This window comes from Daucus carota, chromosome 8 (assembly GCF_001625215.2).
Source record: "Daucus carota subsp. sativus chromosome 8, DH1 v3.0, whole genome shotgun sequence".
Taxonomy (NCBI): domain Eukaryota; kingdom Viridiplantae; phylum Streptophyta; class Magnoliopsida; order Apiales; family Apiaceae; genus Daucus; species Daucus carota.
In genome coordinates, this window is record NC_030388.2 from 14,070,379 (window position 1) to 14,087,353 (window position 16,975).

A 16,975-nucleotide genomic window follows, 5' to 3' on the forward strand; every position below is an offset into this window, starting at 1 on the left:
ACAATAAATAGGAATTTGACTCAGAGTTAACCCATAGTCCAGTAATTGATTCTTCATCCATAAAATCTGAGCACAGCAGCTTCCTGCAGCAATATACTCTGCTTCTGCAGTGGATGTAGAAATTGATTTTTGTTTCTTACTGAACCAGGAAACCAGTCTTCCTCCAAGAAATTGACAGCTTCCACTTGTGCTTTTTCTGTCTATTTTGCACCCTGCAAAATCTGCATCAGAGTAACCAATCAGTGTAAAGTCTGATTCTCTGGGATACCAGAGTCCCATCTCAACTGTTCCTTTGAGATATTTGAAAATTCTTTTGACTGCTACAAGATGTGGCTCTCTTGGATCTGCTTGAAATCTTGCACAGAGACAGGTTGCAAACATGATATCAGGTCTACTAGCAGTCAGATATAGCAGTGAGCCTATCATACCTCTGTAGTTAGTAATTTCTACTGGTGATCCAGTATCTTTATCTAACTTAGTGGCTGTTGCCATTGGAGTGGTAGCAGCTGAGCTATCCTGCATGCCAAATTTCTTTAGCAAGTTTCTGGTATATTTAGCCTGATTAGTGAAAATACCCTCATCAGTCTGTTTGACTTGAAGTCCCAGAAAATAGCTCATCTCTCCCATCATGCTCATCTGATATCTGGACTGCATAAGCTTTGAGAATCTCTCACAGAGTTTAGGATTAGTAGATCCAAAAATAATATCATCTACATAAACTTGAACAAAAAGCAGATCATTACCATGGTTGAGATAGAATAAAGTTTTGTCAATAGTACCTCTGTTGAAACCACTGTCCAAAAGAAATTGAGCCAGAGTTTCATACCATGCTCTTGGTGCTTGCTTTAGTCCATACAGTGCTTTATCCAATCTGTAGACATGATCTGGAAATTTTGTGTCCACAAATCCTGGAGGTTGTTCAACATATACTTCTTCCTCCAGCTCCCCATTGAGAAAAGCACTCTTTACATCCATCTGATAAACTCTGAATTTCTTGTGTGCTGCATAAGCCAAGAAAATTCTGATTGCTTCCAATCTGGCAACTGGAGCAAAGGTCTCATCATAGTCAATTCCTTCCTGTTGAGAATATCCCTTGGCTACCAGTCTGGCTTTATTTCTTGTGATTACTCCATCACTGTCTGTTTTGTTTCTGAACACCCATTTGGTACCAACTATTGATCTGTTCTTTGGTCTTGGTACTAGTGTCCAGACTTTATTTCTCTCAAATTCATTTAACTCCTCCTGCATTGTTGTTACCCAGTCTGCATCCTTTAAAGCTTCTTCCACTTTCTTTGGTTCTGTCTGAGATAGAAATGAATGGAATAAACACTCATTTGCTGTTGCAGTTCTGGTTTGTACTCCAGCATCTGGATCTCCAATTATCAGATCTGGTGTGTGAGACTTTGTCCATTTCCTTTCACGTGGCAGTTGATTTCTGGAACTAGATCCTCCCCCATAATCCATGCCAGTATCATTCTGATTCTCTGATGCCTCTCCCCCATTATTCAAGCTGTCTCCATGAGCATTCTGAGTTTCTGATGCTCCCCCTGAAGATGTGTTCTCATGATTCTCTGATGCAGAATGATCAGAGTTTGAGGAGTCAGAATCGGAGTTTGTGTTTTCTGCCGAGTCTGCAACATTTTCATCCAGATTTTCATGTGGAAAGTGATCCCCCTCAACATGTGCTTGAGGTTGATGAGTTGAAGTGACATGTTCTGATATTGTCTCAGAGTCCGAGTTTATGGAATCAGAGAATGCATCTTCATCTTCAAATCTCAATTGCTCTTGATCTTCAAAATCTTCCATTCCAGTAATTTTCTTATCATCAAAGGACACATGAATGGATTCCATGATTATCCTTGTTCTCAGATTATAAACTCTGAAGGCTTTTGTTGATAAAGGATAACCAACAAAAATTCCTTCATCAGCTTTTAAATCAAATTTGGTTAACTGTTCAGGATGATTTTTCAGAACAAAACATTTACACCCAAATATGTGGAAGTATTTGAGATTTGGTTTTCTGCCTTTGACCATTTCAAATGGAGTTTTCCCATGCTTGTTTATCAGAGTTGCATTTTGTGTGAAACAAGCAGTTTGCACAGCTTCAGCCCTGAAGTAGGTACCAAACTTTGCTTCCTCCAGCATGGTTCTAGCAGCTTCAATCAGAGTTCTGTTCTTTCTTTCTACAACACCATTTTGCTGTGGTGTTCCAGGTGCTGAGAATTCTTGTTTAATACCATTAGCTTTACAGAACTCTTCCATTTTTGAATTCTTGAACTCAGTGCCATTATCACTTCTGATGATCTTGACTGCATCTTTAGAACTTTTGTCCAGTTGTCTGACATGCTCAATTAGCAGAGTTGATGTCTCATCCTTGCTGTGTAGAAAATATACCCAAGTGTATCTAGTGAATTCATCAACAATAACCAGAGTATATCTTTTCTTTGCAATTGACATGATATTTACTGGACCAAAAAGATCAACATGAAGCAGATGATATGGCTCAAGAATTAAGGACTCAGTTTTACTATTGAATGAGGTCTTTCTCTGTTTTGCTTTCTGACAGGAGTCACAGAGTCCATCTGGAGTAAAAACTGATTTGGGAAGTCCTTTCACAAGATCTTTCTTCACTAGCTCATTTATATTATTGAAGTTCAGGTGAGATAATTTCTTGTGCCAGTTCCAGCTTTCTTCAATACTGGCTCTGCCAAGTAGACAGATTGCAGAGCTTTCAGAGTTTAAAGAGAGCTTGGCTTCATAGATGTTACCATGTCTAAATCCTTTCAGAACAGTTTTTCCAGTGGTTTTGCTAACTACTTCACAATGTTCTTCAAAGAAATCGACACTATATCCTCTGTCACAGATCTGACTTATGCTTAACAGATTATGCTTAAGTCCTGAGACCAGAGCTACAGTTTGAATGATGACATTTCCAAGATTAATATTGCCATATCCCAAAGTCTTCTCTATGTTGCCATCTCCATAAGAAACATTTGGGCCAGCCTTCTCCACAAAGTCTGATAGCAGGGCTTTATTTCCTGTCATATGTCCTGAGCATCCACTGTCCAGAACTAGGATATTTTTCCTGTTGCCCTGCAATCACAAAACCACTAATGGTTAGTTTTAAGGACCCAGACTTGCTTGGATCCTTTGTTCTTGTTAAGTTTGTTAACACTAGCAGCGGAAGATTTATCAGAGTTTAAATCAGAGTTTTTGCTAACAGACTTTTGAACAGAGTTTAAGCTAGGAGAATCAATCTTTTTCTTCAAGGAAGGTTTCAGTTCATAATAATCATAATATAAACTATGGTATTCCTTACAAGTGTAGATGGAATGCCATAAACTACCACAATGAAAACAAGGATTTTCTGGTCTAAATCTAGTATTCCTAATCTTAACTCCTGATTTGGGAGACATAATATTTATGTCCTTATTCTTCCTGCAAAAAGAAGCAAGATGATTAGGATTACCACAATTATGACAAGTTTTCCTAGGAGCATTAGGAATAGGCATGTAATTATTGCTTTTGTTTATTCCTACTTTTCCATTTCTGTTTTTCCTAGGTTCCTTAATCCTGTTTTCCTTTTTAACCTCCTTGAACTTATGCTTAAGCTATTTCTGAGTCATTAACCCTATGTTAACCTGTTTAGATTTATCAGTTTTTAATTTGTCCTGAGGTTTTGATTCAGCAACAAACTTTACTGGAATAACCTTAGGTTTTTCAACTTTAGGGTCTTGTTTGTGAGACTCAGCTTTATTTTTATCAGTGTATCCTAGACCTTTCTTCCAGTTTCCACTTTCTAAGATATTCTGAGTGATTTTTCCTGAATTAGTCCATGTTTTGATTATCTCTCTTTCCTTAGCAAGTTCTGATTTAAGAGAATCATTTATCTTTAATAACTCATCTTTAATGAAGATAGAATCATCTCTTTGTTTCTGAACTTCCAACATCTGAACTAACTCTTTTTCAAGATAATCATTCCTTTTCTTAACATCTAGGATCTCAGATTTTAATCTATCATTTTCTAAAGTCTGATCTCTATAACTTACATGCAAAGTCTTAAGGAACAGTCTTAACTCAGTTATATCTTCAGTATCAAAGGCAAGAGTGGAATGAGGTACCTTAGTCTCAACAGCTTCAGGGCTGTTATCAGTGTTTGCCATCAAGGCATAGTTGATTTCTTCCTCTGATTCTGATGAGTCTGCCCAGCTTCCTTTCTTTGTGATAAAAGCTTGTTCTTTTTCTTTCTTGACTTTCTTGCATTCAGTTGCAAAATGACCTTTCTCTCCACAATTGAAGCAGGTGTATTTAGACTTATCAGCTTTTCCAGATTTTTCTTCTTTGCCTTCATTCCTTTTGAAAGGCCGAATAAACTCACTATATAAGATAATATAGTGAACACAATCAATAACAAAACACAAGTATAAGAGAATAAATCACTAAACTCTTATTCACAAATCACAGTAGCTTACAAATAATCTCTTAGTGATTTATATTTTATCACTAAGAGCTGCTAGGTTACACGAATGATATTCAATTGATAACTCATCTAGAGTAAACCCTAAGCTGTGATTATATACACAGTTTCATGATATCTACTGATTGATTTACAATTATCTGCTTCCTAAAATAATCTAATCAGTAGCTATCCTTTTCTTGTTCTGATTTGCATATCTTCCTTAATATTCTCCTTTCTTGTTTATCCAGATCCTCTCCTAGAAATCAGCCGCCTGCAAACTCTGACCTTCATATAAACTCTGGTCCAGCTGGCAGTCGTCAAACTCTGATCTCCAGATAAACTCCGATCTTTGAATCTGCACTCTAAACAAGTTAAATACCTGTGACATCATCAAATATGTAACATCTTATGAAAATATTTTAACTTTTTTTTACATTAAAATATTTTAAGAAAGATGATTAGCTGTTTAGAGTTAATCGTCTTTTCAAGTTTTTGAATTTTTAATGCAATATCGTACAAAAAATCTTCTAGAGTGCTTAAAAAATCTATAAATGAATACATATGTAGTCATAATTCAGTTACATTTCTAAAATTATATGCTACAATTATTGCCTATATTGAAATTGATAATAAGAAGATATACGTTATAAATATCTATAATGGAATAGATTCTGTATTGATTTTATAACGGAATAAATTTTTCATTAGTATCATTAATATAATCAAATATTTGATATTATAATAATAATATTATATGTTTGGAATAAAAATCTATAAATTTATGGATCTATTATTAAATCATTAATTACATAGTTAAAATAATAAAAATTATTAGTTTTTTTGAAACCAATAAAAATTATTAGTTAATATTTTCTGAAAATATTTATAAAAGGCATGAAAAAATTAATGACTATAATTAAAAAATTCTGGCGTCGCCTAACGCCGACTCCTCGTATCTTAAATAAAATAGCAAAATTTTATAATAAATCGCATGTAAAAATTTTTATTGTTATGTTATTTAAATAAAAATATGTTCATTTATTACCGCATGAAAATTATCTAAGCATTTTGGTCCGTGCTACACATACGAGTATGAAAAAAAACTTTATTAATAATAAAATTATAACAAAAAGTCTTGATCTGAAAATTGAATATAATGAACATGGAAAACGCATTAATTAAACGAAAAAGTATTTTAGTAATAAATGTCAAAAGTAGTAGAAATCAAATGAAGTTTAACTTCCTTATTAGCATATAAACTATAACAGTCTAGATCCATGTATCGAAAATTTGAAAAATCTAGTATATGAAAACTTCCCTATCAAGAGCTGAAATTATGGAGTGAGAAAGGACTCCATTAATTTGAAATTATAACAAGAAGTGTTGATTTGAAAATGAAATATGTTGTATATGGAAGCCACTACATTTTATACAAAAATGGATTGTAAGAGCATCTCCAACCATACAAACCCTTTAGCTAAAAAGTGAGTTGGCATTCCAAATATAAAAAATTTAGCCAACTTGTTGAAAAAATCATAGTCCAACCACGTGAACCTGTTGTCTATAATTTTAGCCAACATCCTATGGATGACTATATTTGTCGAACCTCTACAAGTTTGTAAGAAATCTGTAGGATGATTGTTAGGTCCTGAAACGATTGTAGAAGGGGGGGTTAAATACAATCATCACTAAAAAATCGCGGCGGAATAATCTGATTTGAATTAAACTTGATAATCAGATTTTAATTAATTAATATAACAATGTTTTAAGTCGTTATATAATTAATAAGGTTCGTTTTAATGTCCACTAAAGTTCATAGAATAAATTCGACAGGATGTATTCTAGTTTAGTACTTAAAACAACCGAGTGATCAAAGCACAGAAAACTGTGGATATAACAATTGCAAGTTACAAACAACTTGAAAGCTTTTACAATGCTTGAACAACTTTGAAATGAAGAAGTGAAGCCATATATATAGGCAAATCACTTGGAACTAGGTATGACATTGAAAGGAATGACTTAGTAGCTTAGGAATGACATTACAAAGCAAAGCCATGCCAAAAGGAAGGAAGGAATGACATTTAAAAGGAATGTCATACTGCCATACACGGTATGACATTAATTCTTTGGCCTTCAAGGGTCATTTGGCATGACATAACTAGCCAAAGTCATAAGCAATCAAGAGGTATGACTTAATAAGACATAGAGCATCAAGGGGTATAACATTCTAAGTCATACAACACAAGTCATACACATTTACTAAGAATGTCATACTGATTGACACGGTATGACTTTCTTAAGTCATACAAACGAATGTCAGAAGCAAGCAAACGGTATGACTTTCTATCAGAAAGTCATATCTACTGATTAAACCATGCTAAGCTCATCAGAATGACTTTTTTAAGACATGGGTGGAAAGCCATGATGAGTGACACGGTATGACATTATTGAATAATGTCATACCGACTGCTATATGTATATAAACACTTGTTTTTAATTAAATAAATATTCAATAATCACTTAATTAATTTTATTAATCATATAAATTCATAAATTAAATTAATTTGAAGGTGAATCAATTTAATAAATAAATTATACAACTAATTTAATTATTTTGATAAGTGAAGTGATTAAAGAAATATTTATATAATTCTTTTCTTCAAGCAGCAGGGACTCTAGACATGTTTAAACGCTGTAGATCTTCATCTTGATTGAACGGCCACTTATAGTTGACGCAGAACACTTAATCTGAGTAGCTGACACACAAATGTACTGTCTGGTTCATCTGTATCTAGCTAAATTAAATATTCTTTATCAAATAAACATTTGAGACGTGGCTTGTTCGTCGATTCTTTGTCTTCGTAGTTCTTCTTCATTGGTAACAATAGTATGGAATCTTCTGAATAAATAAAGTATTAAAACTTTATACCTTCTGGACTTCTGGACGTGCTACAAAAGATTATTTGTACACTGAGGCTTGAACATATTAATGAACTTCTTCTAGTGGTGTGTAGCAGCATCCTGAAATTCTTCAGACATATAATTTCAATAAATCACTTGACGTTCTTCGTACGGATTCCTTCATCAGTACTTGCTATTTACCTTGCTTTCTTATCAGAGTGGAGTTGGTACTTCTTTAATTACAAATAGGCTAAACATATGCCTTTCAATCTCCCCCTATTTGTTTGTTAACATAACATGCAAATTATCGAGAGGATAACTCAACTAACTGATAAGACAAAGGATTTAACATGAATTGTAAATAGTAAAAAGTTTCAGGTATTTCATTAAACATTTACCAGAATTCAAAAGATTACATTAGATTACAAAAGGATGTTCTTACTGAACATATATTACAAATCCCTAATGAATCTAAAGATCAACTTCTCCTTCTTCGATATCAGAAGTGTGAAGGATAGGAGTTGACGGTTCTTCCCTGGTTGGCACTTCAGATGTAGTGGATTCACCACGCTTCTTTCGTTCCCTTGCCAGAGCCAGTTGATGTAGTACTTCTAATTCCACAGGGTCTTCGCGGAAGTCTGATGGCAGAGATTTTGTAACATTTTTCATCCTTCGAAAGTACTGAGCAACATTCTTTCGAGTGCAATAAGCAAGAATCACATCATCAGCATCAGACTTAGCTTTAGAAGCGAAGCCCTTGGTTCTTAAAAGAGTGGAGGCAAGAGCAAGTTGCTTAGCGGGATACTTTGGCAAGGCTTCTTCGTTGAGATAGACAGTGCTGAAGATCTCCTTGTGAACGAACTTTACACAGTAAGATTCCTGACAACCTGAGGACTGTTGAATACAGCACATTCCAGCAGTTTTTCACGAAAGAGTTCGTTCAGGTTGGAGCTGCGCTTTACCTTGTTCCGAAGCACCCAGAGCTCAGATACAGAGAATGATTTCAGAGATTCGACAGATAGTCTGAAGGAACCATTCCTCTGTGTATAGACAATTAGCTCCCATTCTTCTAACAGATTGTTGACTCCCACAGTCAAATAATTCAATTCCAAAGCAAAGGCATGCATAAAGACATCCTCGTCAGGGTTTACCTCTCGAAGATCATAGATCAAAGATAAGAACTTTTTGTCGTTGAAAGGTTGCCTTTGAGGTCCATTGAATATTTTCTTTGCAATGTCCCAGCTTTTTCCGACTTACCTTTTAATATCAAGATTCTTCTGCTTGCACGCAGCATCATAGATTTTCTGTTTCTCAATCTTGATTTGCTCTTCTGTGATCAACTTGCCCTCTAGAAGTTTTTGGAAATCATGAAGCTTACGCTTCCTTGCTTCATTTTCAGCTTTGAACTTCTGGACATTCTCCTCATGCTCTAGGTCAACAGGTTCTTCATCCTGAAACAAATAACCCTCATCAAATTTACCTTCTTCTTATGCCTGACGATAGGTAGCATCGAAGATGTCATCATCATCCATATCATTTGGATAGTCATCAAAACTATCAGAGTTAAGGACATTGTCGGACTGATGTAACGGTTCTTTGCCTTTAGATTTATCAGATTCTTTGTCAGGGGCAGATCCAGAAGTGGTATTTCCCTTGTTGCTTTGATTTGAGCTATTGCCTTTATCATCTCTGTCACCTTTGTCTTCTCTATTCTCCCCCTCAGTTAAGGGATCCTCTTTGGAGGGTTGATCATCAGACTTGTTAGAGTTTCTGAGGAGTTGATCCAATTTGCTGTCGATGGTCTCAAAAATTTAGACATGTAAAGCTCATGATTGGATCTCATCTCAACAGCTAACTCATGGATTTCCTCTTTAAGCTCATCCCTGTAAGAACTGGATGGCCTCTTCTCAGCTTTCTGTTCCAGGGTCACCAACTGTGCACCCTTGAGCTTCTCATTCTCAGCAATTTGTTCCTCAAACAGAGCAGGGTCAGTGTGTGCACTCACCTCACGTACACTCAAAGCTGTTTCACTAGCCTCACGTGCATGTGTATCGCTCGGTGTTTGCCTTACATAACTCTGTTCATTCACTCTTCCTGCTGTACCTGTATATACTACCAATGTCCCCTGAGATGGGTTCAAAGGTAGTGGAGGAACAAATTGTCCTCCGGACGCCTGTGAGGGCAGATTAACTTGCACGTTGCCAAGTTCCGCCTGATCAGAAAAGAAAGTGTGATCATCAAAGTTTTCATATATAATACATTGATTTTGAAAATCTGTGCACTCAGTAAACATAGTAACCTGTGTATCTGTTTGGGCTTGCACTAGCGTGAGTGCTAGCGCAGTGCTTGACTCTGTACAAGTTACCGCGGCCGGACGGTCAATTTCAATGGCCTCATCCTGTAGAGAGAATGGGTCCAGAGACTGTTTTTCTGCCATTTCAAAATCTGAGCCTTGTTGGGAAGGCAAAGATGAGGCTACAGGTGTCTCCAAGGCTTCCACCCTTTGCTTCTTTGAGGGAGACAGAGCTGTGGGTTGACTCATTAAATTACTCGTACTCCATTTCCTTGCAACTTTACGAACAGGTTGCATTGAAGTGTTAGTTGATGTGTTTGGAGAAACGAGAGTTTGTTGAATTGAATCATCAGCTAGGTTATGAACCTGTGTGTTGTCAGGTTCATTGCTGGTAGGCTGGAAAACAAAATCAAGGTCACAAACAAGATCACAACCATAATCTCACGTATCAACATTAAAATTAGATGATAAGTTAGAAAGTACCTGAGCTACCTGTAGGTCCTGACGGAAGGACTGCAGCTCCTGGTTGATAGGAGAGTCAGAGGGAAGGGGTTGTGAGGTAGATTGTGTTTGTGGTATGATTTGGGATTGTGTTTGGTATGGGAGAGGTTCAGATGAAGATGGTTGATTCTCGAAGAGATCATAGTCCAAAGTTTGATCTTCAAATGAATGGATAGGTTGTTGTTGTTGATGGGTAGGGGAGTGATATGATGATTGGTTGGATGAATGGTGTGAAGATTGTGCTTCTCGAGATTGTTGAGGTGAATGTTGTTGTTGTTTTTGGTTTAGAAGTTGTTGTTGATGGTGTTGTGCAGGTTGTTGAATCTGCAGGGGTTGAGGTTCTTGAGGTTGATGTTGCTGTTGTTGAGGTTGTTGCTGAGGTGGAGGAGCCACTTGAAGTTGATACAGCTGAAGAGGAGCGTTGAACATTTGTAGCTTGTAAGGAGTGGTGACAAGGGGAATAGCTGCAAATTTGTTCTTGCTATCCAACTGAGTCATTAATTTAGTGCAGACACGAGGAACTGGTGCCACAGGAGAGTTGGAGTAGTGTTCCTTCTCAGCGTCAGTCATTTTATCATTGAGAAATAACATGATAAAGCGAGGATAAAAGCAGGCAACCTTCGCGTTCTGTTCAACGGATCTGTTCCTTAGCGGTCCCAACTTGGAAAGAATGGCTTGCAGTATAAGCTTACCAAAGTTGATTGGACGATTATAGACAATACTGAACCCAATCTTCTGAAGCAAAGAAGTTATGACATTAAAGTTCTTGCGAGTGGTCGGAGCAAACACTTTAGCCAAAGTGTCGAAGAAGAGGTCCCACTCAGGCTTCAGATTGTCTTTCAACATCTTAGGCAAATTGATCTCTCCCTGATATAAGATTGTCTCGAAGAATTGGGTGAGTTCAGCTTCAGTAAGGAGTTCAGCAAAATTCTCTCTCGGAAATCCAAGTACCCTATTCACATCATCAGTGTTGATGTGAATGGTACGTCCTCCATGTACTTCTCCAGACATACGATAATTATCCAACAGCGTAGTATTTAATGCTGAAGAGTAGAAATCCTGTATCGGTTGAATCTGGAGTTCTGCAGAAGCTGTAATAGCATTGCTGATGAGCGACTGACTATTCAGAAAACGGACCCACGGTCTAAAACGAGCCAGACTTGCTTCCAGGTCGAAGAATCCATTCAAATTAGTCTCCTCAATTACGAAACGACCGGCCATTTTTAAAATTAAACATTGAATTAAGTGAGAATTTTTCAAATAAAATATTAATTCTCAAATTTCTCACAAATTTCAATTAATAATTAAATATCAAATTATTAATTAATTAATAATTCGATTTAAAGGGGTAAAATCGAATTAAAATTTAATTAATTTAAAATGGCTTCAACAAAGTCTCAATCAATGTCTTAATCTCCACTTAGTCCAAAAATCTCCAAATACACTCTTAAAACCCTAAAATTCGAAATCCAAAATCAAGGGTTTCAAAAGCTTTTGATCCAATCCATCAAAAACTGATCAAAACGGACAATCCACGGCAAGAGGGTCACAGAACCGGTACTAACTTGCACAAACTCGGTCTAACTCGCCCTAACTCAGTCGAACTCAGTGAACTGGGTTTCGAAAATTCAAAAATTCGGCAGCAATTCGACTAAAACCGTGATTAAATAGTAACAAGCAAGCGTTTTAGGCTTGATAGAGTAGTGACCAGCAAGTTTTATCTCAAAAACTTGAAAAATTCGAAGGCAAGAACAATGACAGTCGGTGTATGCGTGTGTGAATGAAGGAGATGAAGTGGAGTGCAGTATGGTATATTCAGCTTAAGTCATATGGGATTTCAGGGGGCGGTATGACATTTCAAGGTAATGTCATACCGTGCTCTTGAATATGACATATCAGAGCAAGCGGTATGACATTACTATGGAATGTCATACCGACGGAGTGATGAGGTAAAAACAGGAAAAAAAAAAAAAAACTCGGTATGACATTATTGAGAAATGTCATACCGTGTTTTGAAGTGTACTGAACAAGCTACAGGCGGTATGGCTTTTCTGAAAAAAGTCATACCGCACTTCTAAAACAGTTTTTTTTAAAAAAAATAGAATATAATGACTTATGATTAAATTAAAAACAATAACACCTTTTTGCACATATAATCAAAAATCTAATACACATAATATATAAAATACTACACAAATATTTTGTAAAATTCAACTTTAATTAAATATAAATATTTTATGAATTTAACTTTAATTCATTAAAATGAATTAACTTAAAAACTAATATTTATGCTTAATTAATTTTGAAAAATACAAAATAGACACAAATAATTATCTAAATGCTTGAAAAATAATACAGGGGAGTGTGCAGCACTTAAAAAATTAACAGAGACATATATGAACATGCATAATTACATAGAAAATTATCAGATAATGTACAAACAATTATATAAAATCTAATAAAATAGATATAATTACACAGAAAATTCACAAAAATATATAATAATATATAAAATACATATTAAATATATACAAAGAGAATCAAGGCATATTTAACATCCCTAGATCACAAACCAACTTAGAGAAAGTGGATTCATCAAGTGGTTTACTGAAGATGTCTGCAATCTGATCAGCCGTGGGTACGAAATGTAACACCACAGTACCATTCATGACATGTTCTCGAATGAAATGATACCTAATATCTATGTGCTTGGTTCTGGAGTGTTGCACTGGATTGTTGGAAATGGCTATGGCACTGGTATTGTCACAAAATATTGGAATTTTGTCGACAGAAATACCATAATCATTTAATTGGTTTCTGATCCAGAGAATCTGAGCACAGCAACTGCCAGCAGCTATGTACTCAGCTTCAGCAGTAGAAGTGGACACTGAGTGTTGCTTCTTGTTGTACCAGGAAACCAACCGACGTCCTAGAAATTAACAGCTTCCAGACGTACTCTTTCTATCAATCCTGCAACCTGCATAATCAGAATCTGTATAGCCGGTTAAGTCAAAACCAGTATTCTTAGGGTACCAAATACCTAAACCAGGTGTACCCTTAAGATATCTAAAGATTCTTTTGACGGCTATAAGATGTGATTCTTTAGGATCAGCCTGAAACCTAGCACATAAACATGTTGCAAACATAATATCTGGTCTACTAGCAGTTAGATAGAGTAAAGAGCCAATCATACCTCGATAGCTTGAGATATCAACTTTCTTACCAGATTTATCCTGGTCAAGCTTAGTGGCAGTGGCCATGTGTGTCTTTGCCGGTGAACAGTCTTCTAGATTGGACTTTCTTAGAAGATCTCTGACATACTTTGATTGGCAAATAAAGATTCCATCTTCCTTTTGGCTTACTTGAAGACCAAGAAAATAGGATAGCTCACCCATCATACTCATTTCATAATTACTCTGCATTAACTTAGCAAATCTCTTGCACAAGTTATCGTTAGTAGAACCAAATATAATATCATCAACATATATTTGAACAAATATCATATCATTATCATGCAATTTGTAAAAGAGAGTTTTGTCTATGACACCTCTAGTAAATTTATTTTCAATTAAAAATTCAGAGAGGGTGTCATACCATGTCCTTGGTGACTGCTTGAGCCCATAGACAGCTTTGAATTGGAAGTACACAAAATCAGTAAACTCTGGATTTTCAAAGCCAGGGGTTGTTCCAGATATACTTCTTCTTCCAGCTTTCCATTCAGAAATGCACTTTTCACATCCATCTGATAAACTTTGAAGTTGGAGTGTGCAGCAAATGCAAGGAATATTCTGATGGCTTCAAGACGAGCAACTGGAGCATAGGTTTCATCATAATCAATTCCTTCTTCATGATAATAACCTTTTGCAACCAGTCTGCCTTTGTTTCTCACAATAATGCCATCACCATCTAACTTGTTACGGAAGACCCATCTAGCTCCAATTGTAGATTTACCTTTTGGTCTTGGAATCAGGGCCCAGACTTCTTGTCTCTCAAATTGATTGAGTTCTTCTTGCATGGCAAGAACCCAATCAGGATCAGCAAGTGCTTCATCTATTTTCTTTGGTTCTAATTGTGATTGAAAACCAGAGAATAGACATTCATTTGTCGTAGCACTTCTAGTCTTAACACCAGCATCAGGATCACCAATAATTAAATCAAAGGGATGATCTCTGCTCCAAATCCTTTCTCTTGGAAGTTGTGTCCTTGATGATTCAGCAGCATTATCATTAAGCTGATGTGTATGACTAGTTGATCCACTGTTATTTTACACCAACTATGAGAAAGATTGTAGAAGGGGGGGGTTGAATACAATCTTTTACAAATTTAAAAGATTCAAGGATGATACACTAAAACACAGTAAACAGAAAAACACCAAGTATTAAAAATACGGGTGGATTGAATGATCCACCCGTGAGATTTTATATAGAAGAATCTGTGGATTGTTTACAATTCGCACAGCTGCTGGTTCATCACTCAACAAGTTCTAACTCTCAGATTTTTCTCTCAAGTAATTTGAACAAGTTCAACTGATGCTACTAACTTGGTTATATACTCCAAGTTTTACAAAGCTTCTAGCTAGAATACAAAATGCACTCTAATCTAAAAACAATGCTGCACAACTTTGTCTTATGCATGCTTTCTGAGATGTCTTCATCTTTGACCATCATCTTGATTTGATCCAGATTGCACTGCATGAGATAAGTATGTTTCTGCTTCTTCTTTATTTTCCTAATTAGGCTTCCATGTCTATTTTAGTGTAATTCGATCCATGTGATTTGTCAGACTTAAGCTCTAGTCACTTTCAACTGCTCTTTGCTTCATCAGTTGAAAGTTCTGGTTACTTTCAACTGCTCTTGACTTCATCAGTTGAATGCCCGGCTCATCAGTTGAATGAATTACAAACTTCATCAGTTGAATGCTGTTCCAGTCTCATCAGTTGAATTCCTCAGCATCATCAGTTGAACACTTTGTCTTCAGTTGAATGCTTGATTTTCATCAGTTGAAACATCATCCAGTCTTCATCAGTTGAATAGTTACATCTCATCAGTTGAATATCCTTCACTTAGATAAAATTACATGGCATTGGATATTTACAATTAGCCATCCTATTCTACCCATCCGTTGATAATTCCCAAAGACAAGAAACATAACAATTACAACTGAAATTTGATAAAGGTTCTAAGTAAGACATGTTACAAAATGTTTATGTTATCATCAAAAATTATTGATTCCTAACAATCTCCCCCAATTTATGACTGGAGAAGATGCAGACATAAATTCTACACTTGATGATAACAAAAACATTAATAAAATAAAATGCAGAATTTAAATACAAGAGTTAGAAAAGATTACAGATGATTATGCTCCTCTAGACTGAGCAGTTACTTGTTCCTAGAAGATCTTCTTCTTCTGGACTTAAGTTTTTCTTCAAGAATATTAATTTGCTTCTGAAAGATCCTGTAGAACCATTCTTCATCACTATCTTGTCTGTTGAGCTTGGATTGGAGAGTCTTCAGAGTATTCAAGCTAGCAACCTTGAGTTGATCTTTAGGTCTGAAAAATCTCCTAACACCTTGATTGTCCCTAAATTCCATAACTGGAGTAGGTTCATGATGAATTTTCTTTCCAGTGTAGGGAATTTTCAGCCTTCTTTGTAGACTAGCATCTGAGTTCCATTCCTTCCTGATCTCAAGGATTCTCTTTAGTACCATTTGCTTTGCAGGTGGTGTAAATCCTCCAGTCCTCTTCATAGATCCATATATTTTTGTTAGAGAACTGAATCCCTCAGAATTCAGAACTCTGTGAAGAGGCCAGATGACATCACCCTTGTTTTTGTAAGAGAATACCAATCTTTCAGGTAACTTTGAAGTTGCTTCTATTCCTCTTACTTCTTGAAGATCATCCAGCTCCAGATCCAACTCAGAAATTTCTTCAATGTTAGCAATGATGAGATAGTCATCAGGGTTCTCAGGTTCTTTTGGAGGTTTAGGAGGGTTAGCCATCCTTTTAGCCACAGATTTGACTTTCTTCTTTGGCTTGGAAGGTTCTTGAACAAGAAAAGCTGGAATTGGGATATCTTCCAAGTCAACTGGCTCCTCCTTTGGCATTATTGGCTCATCATGGAAGTTGACATCTGGATGTACCACTGTGGTGTCCTTGATTGGAGAAGAAGGCTTTGAGATAGGCTTTTCTGGCACTTCTTCTCTTCTCTTGGCTGCCTCAGGCATCTTAGTCTTAGATTTGACTCTCTTTTTCTTTGGAGAAGATTCAAGAGGCAATCTTTCCTCATTTAAAAGCTCAGCTGCCAACTCCTCTTCCAGCTCAATAGCATACCTTTCATCAACCTCTATTTGATTTAAAGTGAGTTGGGATTCAAACTCCTCTTTTTCACATTCTCTGGCCACCTCTTCAGCTTTTGCAAATGAGTAGTGAGGATGGCCAGTTCCAATAAACAGCTTCTGGCCTTCTCTATGGATGATGGCAAAATGAGCCTTTAAGGCCACATCTGCACAGTCTTTATAACTTTTGATTTCTTGGCCCAAAAGCTTGTATTCATTTTTGTCAGGCCTGGCTAGTGGAAAGTAGATTGAGCTTGAGTCTTTTCCAGGCCTGGAGTAACCACAATTGTTTGGAAACAGAATTGGCTTGAACTCATTCAAAAATGATGGCTCACCCTTTTCTGTCTTGGAGGGAATAACAATCTCAGGTGTGATTACCCTGAGAATTGTGGTTGTGGTTGGAAAAGAGATTTGAGCTGTGGTGGCTGTAGAAGATGTAGATGATTTCTTGCCCAATTGAGCCACTCTCTTTGCAATGGAGTC